The sequence below is a fragment of the Gossypium hirsutum genome, chromosome A07 (assembly GCF_007990345.1).
Source record: "Gossypium hirsutum isolate 1008001.06 chromosome A07, Gossypium_hirsutum_v2.1, whole genome shotgun sequence".
NCBI classification, from domain to species: domain Eukaryota; kingdom Viridiplantae; phylum Streptophyta; class Magnoliopsida; order Malvales; family Malvaceae; genus Gossypium; species Gossypium hirsutum.
Genome location: NC_053430.1, coordinates 76516059 through 76522557, shown reverse-complemented (window position 1 = coordinate 76522557; position 6499 = coordinate 76516059). Strand labels below are relative to the sequence as shown.

General features: G+C 37.2%; 1 non-coding gene across 1 annotated transcript; it reads left to right on the top strand.

Annotated features, from left to right (window-relative positions):
• The first annotated feature begins 815 nt into the window (after nucleotides 1–815).
• On the top strand, nucleotides 816–922 carry LOC121204446 (small nucleolar RNA R71). The gene has a single exon (XR_005899371.1). It is a non-coding gene; the product is annotated as a small nucleolar RNA R71 (small nucleolar RNA).
• The last annotated feature ends 5577 nt before the right edge of the window (nucleotides 923–6499 follow it).

The following is a 6499-nucleotide window of genomic DNA, read 5'->3' as shown; positions in this document are numbered from 1 at the left end:
TTACCCCTAAATGACCAAAATACCCTTACTACTAAACTTTCCAAAAATTCCATCCATGTCCAATTTTTGTCCATAGACTTAGAAATTGGTAAAATTCTATTTAAGACCTCCTAATTAATATTTCAAAACAATTTCATACTAGAAACTTCTAGAATGCAAGTTTTGCAAATTATTCGATTTAGTCCCTAATTTCAATTTAAGCACTTTATGCATAAAATTTCTTCACAAAATTTTCACACAATCATGCAATCATATCATAGACCTCAAAATAATCATAAAATAATTATTTCTATCTCAGATTTTGTGGTCACGAAACCACTATTCCGACTAGGCCCAAAATCAGGATATTACAGTTTCACCATGATGGGTTGTAGAAGTTGGATTACAGTCCTTGCCTTCCTCAATTTTGGTTCTGGTTACTCATGTAATATACAGATTCGGGGTTTGATGGACATTCTTCGAACAAATGTTCTTCCCCACAATAAACACAGGCTATACTCTCAAATTGGTGAGGCGGTTGGGCTGTAAAATTGTTAGACCCATTAGCGGTAAGATTCTTAAGCATTGAGGATATTAAAGATACCAGAGATGCAAGTGAAGTGAGAGCGTCCACTTCATGTATTCCAGTGACTCATTTTCCTGACGCGGCTCGATTGGTCGACCATTGATAATTGTTACTGGCGATCCTCTCAATGATTTCGTAAGCCTCATTATAAGACTTAGAAAGGAGAGCGCCATTAGCAGAAGCGTCCACTACCATCCTCGTGTGAGCATTGAGACCATTATATAATGTCTCAAGTTGGATGCAGTGTGAGATTTCGTGATGAGGGCATTTCCTTAGTAGTTCTTTGTATCGTTCCCATGCCTCATACAAGGATTCATCATCCATTTGTTGGAAGGCAGTGATCTCGTTCCTCAACTTAGCATTCTTACTAGGCGGGAAATACTTCATGAGGAATCTTTCAGGTAACTCTTGCAATGTAAAAATTGAGTTTGGTGGCAATGAATTCAACCAGGCTCGAGCTCTGTCCCTTTGAGTACGGGAACAGCTTCAACCGTAATGTATCTTCGATAACTACAACTAATTTGAAAGAGTCGCTCACCTCCATAAATAGTCTTAAATGAAGATGAGGATCTTTGGTAGGCATTCCACTGAATTGGCCCACTGTCTGAAGCATGTGGAACATGACTGGCTTTAGCTCAAATTGTTGTGCCTCAATTTCAGGTCTCCTAATGCCCGGATTAAGATCATTAAATACTAGCACATCATATTGTCTTAAGGCTCTATCCCTATCGTCAGCAATAAGGATAGGATTTTGAGCAAGGTTTGCTCCATTTCCTTAATTCATATTCTTTAAATTCATTCCTTCAGTCCTTCTCTGGTTCGCTTGTCTTCTTCGCTGTCGAAAAGTTCGTTCAATCTCAGGGTCTACAGGGAGTAAGTCAATAATCTGGTCAATACTCATAAACACCTGAAATTATCAAAGAAAAATTAATTAAGTTAAAAATTAAACAGAAAAATAAACCAAAATGTAAAACTAACAAATTCACAAATAATGACTTTTTGAAACAGTCCCCAGCAACGGTGCCAAAAACTTGGAATGACGGAAAAATGTGCAAGTGTACACAATCGCAACAAGTAATAAAGTGACAAGTAAATGTCGAGTTATCGTACCCACAGGGACTATAAAAAGAATTATTTATGAAATTAATTGTAAAACACTTTGGTGAAGTAAAAATAATTTGGTTTTAGAAGATGGGCAAAAACTATTTAAAAACTTAAGTAAATGATTTAAATAAAACAAAAGAGTTCTAGTGCACGATTTCAAATAAGATTTAATCAATGTAACATACTTGTGTTGGATTAATTATATTTTTTAAACTTAGAATTACTAAACTCATGTTTACACTGTTACGAATAAATTCACAGCAACCTGGTAATTTTCTAACTTATGAACAATTTTACATACAAAAATCCATTCATCTCTTGACATATCTCTATGTCAATTCAACTGACTAAACAGATTCTAGCAAACAAACATGCTATTGTACATACATACTCATTAAATTGAACCAATCTCTTGCATATCCCTATGTCAATTCAAGCGATTAATTAAATCTAATAAGCATATAAAAGACTTTGTGAAGTAACAAGATATCCCTACCTTGAAACAATTTAATCACAATTATCTTGCAAGTTATGCAAGGCAATAATATTGTTAGATACATTGCTAATTTAACCTTCAGCTACCTTAGAAGAATAAACATGCACTGTTTAAGTATTGTGTCAACTAATTACAATTGCAATTTGTTTAAATAATTAATTCATTAGTTACCTCATAGTCGTAACGCAAGAATAACTTAGGCATGAATTTACTTAATCAAGCATCTTACCGAGGCTTATAACAGCATAAACATCATTTTAACAATTCAAGCAGACAGAATATAATCAACCCAACACAAACATAATTTAAGCTGAATTGATTAAAATAACCATTTCAATAGCATAAATATTCATAAACATGTTCGTCAAAACAACAACAAAATTAAAGAGATAGGGAACAAGAGGCAAATCCGGTGTTTCTCCGTGGCTTGACTAGTTGCTCCGTTCTTCGTTCTTCGTTGGCCTTGGCTATCATGGTGGCTTATGAACACCTAATTGATGCTCCAAAATGGCTGATGGAAGCCTCTTTCCCAAGAGAAGAAATCGGCACTTGAATAAGAGGGAATGGAATGGAGAAAATGAGAGAAAAGTGAGAGAGGGAATGAGAGAATAATGTGAAGTGAGGGATGCCTTGAATTATCAGCAAGGGGTGGCTTTTATAGCTGATTGTGGCTGCTAAAAATAGCAAATTGCAGCAGCCAAAGAGCCCTCCCTTGGCTGGCCACACACATGGCAAAGTTGAAAGTTTCCACTTTGCTATTTTAAGCTTGGGGCAAATCTACAAAGCCATAATTTAAGGTGGTGTTTGAATGCAATTTAGAAGTCTTTTGAGGGCCTTTTTGCAGGCATATTTAATTAGCTAAAATGCTGATTTGGGTCAGCATATGGACTGTTCTGGGCTGCCCATTTAGTGGCTGGTTCGGTTCACTCAATTTGGCTTAACCAGTGCGGTTCAACTGGACCCTTTCTCCATAATTAATTAAAAATAATTTATTTAACCCAAATTAAATGGGGAATAAATTAAAATTAATTAAATTATGAATTAATACACATTCTTGAACCGTCTTAATCTAGAAATTAAAGTTCCTCGATACTTCAAATTGCTTCTCGGTTTTGTGCTTTCAGCGTGTCAGCCGAGCCAATTTTCAGCCTTTGTGCGAATTTGTCGAAAATAGTCAAAATTAGTCAAAGTTCAGTATAAAATTAAATAAATTCACCATGTTCATATTTTTAACATGACTTAATTATTTTATAATATTTAATTATTTTTCGACAAGAATTTAACCAAATTTGCATGAATTTAAGAGAAATTGTGTCTGAAAAAGTATATAAATTTTTCTGTTTCCAAGTGACACAACAGACTTCATGCACTCATCAGGGTTGCAAGACAATTCATCGAATACCCTAATGGTATTTTCCAACCAGAAGTCTGCTTTCTCTAGGTCATCATCAATTTTAGCCTGAAATTCCTCGGTCCCGTGCTTACGAATTTTATCTACCGGGGTTTTTCTCTCCTAACCACTTCTACTCCTTAGGGAGCCATACGAGCAAGCTGAGGAATCGGAGGAGGTGGAGGAGGCGGAGTGCTCGGATTTGCACGAACGAACTTTGAGTACCAAGCATCCATCATATGGAGGTAGGCTTCTCTAGCCCCTCCACCTTTACTTAATGTCACAGGCCCACTTTTGACTGGAGCGGTCCCTTCAGCAGGAGCCGACGCATTACTTTCCATATCATCCACCATAGCCCCGTTAGAATCCATTTACCATATGAAAACACAGTTAAAATTTGTCAGGAGTCGTCACACTATCACAATGTATTTATGGCATGTATAGCTAGACTCGTACTCATGCTATGTTAGTTTAAGAATCGACTAAACCATAGCTCTGATGCCACTAAATGTAACACCCCTTACCTGAGTTTGACGCCGAAACATGATACAAGGTGTTACTGGACTTAAATTCATACAAACATACATTCCCTAGATATGAAATTTCGCTCCAATTTAAAATTTTTCATAATACCTTAATGTCCCTACTATAGGCTTACGAGGCCACGAACACACTTTGGAATCGGTTCGGGACTAACCTGTGCACTGTAGAAAACTTTGTAAAATTTCAGGCTAATAGTGGCACACACTCGTGTAGAAGGGCGACACGCCCGTGTGTCTTCTTAACATGGCCATGTTAAAGGCCTGTGTGACTCACATGGCCTAAACATATCGAGACACGCCCGTGTCCATAGCCCATGCGATTTTATTTTTTGATTCGAACCTACAGGGGTTTTCACACAACCTGGAACACGCCCGTATGCATGGCCAATGTCCTACACACGGCCATGACACGCCGTGTCTGAGCCCGTGTACAAAAACCTTGACATTTTGTTTCTGACGTCATTAACCAATTAAGGGTATACGGCCAAGGCACAGGCCCGTTTGTTAGGTCGTGTCCTCCATACGACTGAGACACACGGCCTTGTGTTAGGTCGTGTCCTTAACACAGCTGAGACACATGACCGTGTCTCTACCCGTGTGTTTACTACCATGCATACTGACTTGTAAAATTAGGGTGCAGAGGACACACGGCCGGACTACACGCCCGTGGTGTAGACTGTGTGTCACACACGGCCTAGACACACGTTCGTGTGTCTGTCTGTGTGGAAAAAAATAAGGCTATTTACCAAGCCTTTTTCCCACCCCTTACTTGCACCAACCTATACAATATCAACCAAAATCAATCCAAGCATAACACATATAACCAAATCAACCACAACCATGAGAAATTTGCATCAAATGCATTTAATAATAATTAATATTAGCCAACATTTAAGGCCTATACAAAATGAATATCACATCCATTATATGAGCCAACCCTTGTGGCTAAACTAACAAGACACTAAACATAAGATTCAAGTCCCTATACATGCCAAAATCAAATGTTAAACTAGCTATACCAAAGCTTCAGGTGATAGTGTGATCGATGCCTCCGACGTCCCTTGATCCCCAATACTAGCTTGGTGGGACTATAAGAAAATGGAAAGGAGAGGGAGCAAGCATAAACCTTAGTAAGTTGCATACAAATAAGTAACTACTCAACCATGCATATTATAAATCCACACAACATTCTTTAGTGAACATGGGTAAATATCGCTACATGCTTATATATATCACAAGTATAAACCAAAGATTTCAATATTGTCCCAAGGTCACTTTCATAGCTAGAACTTACTCATGTCATTCTTACCATCAAGGCAACATAACTAGACTCATATCTCATAAGTTTCGAATAAGAACATGTACCACTCACAACATGATTATATCATTCCATATCATTGTCATAAGCTTTTAAAATAACCCATGAAACCATTAGGAATACTAAAAAATATCTGACAAGCTTTACACAATAGGATGAATTGCCGATGCCATGTTCCAAACATGGTCTTACACTGGCTCGCATGTCGAGGCCAATGCCATATCCTAGACATGGTCTTACACTAGCTCTCATCTCCTTGCCGATGCCATGTCCCAAACATGGTCTTACACTGGTTCTCACAACATCCTTGATGCTATGTTCCAAACATGGTCTTACACTGGTTCTCACAACATCCCTGATGCCATGTTCCAAACATGGTCTTACACTGGCTCTCATATTACCCAAATGACATGGCATGGATATCCAATCTATTCCTAGGTTTAACCGGGAATTTACCGCATTAATTTAATCATGCCTTATTCATAATCATATTCAACCATATTATGCTTAATATATCATTCAACACATAATAACGATAAAGTTGCCTTACTTACGTACAACGTACCTCGGTATAGAAAAAGTGGACGGCTATTTGGATTTAGTCTACTTGCTTGTGCTTCCCTCGGTCTAGGTTCGGATTTTGTATTTCTTGATCTAAAATGATAAAAATTCACTAATTTAATCATCATATTAATCTATGCATTTCATAATTCATATTTTGGCAAAATGACCATTTTTCCCTTAGACTTTCACAAAATTACTATTTTACACTTAGGCTCATAAATCGATTTTTATCAAATTTTCGCAACACCCAAACCTAGCTGAATTCTTTTTATACTAGGGGCAGCCCACAATTCCTATTATTTCACACATTTACCACATAATTTATAGCTTATGCAAAATGGTCCTTAGTTAGGGTTTCCATGAAAACTACTTCACAAAAGTTGTTTGTTTAACAACCAAGATTCATTTTCTTCTATAAAAATTTAGAAAAACAACATGAATACTCTCATGGAAAAACCCTAGACCCTCAACCATTTTGAAAAATAGTCCCCTCATTTGTTAGCTTATGCTACAAGGGTCC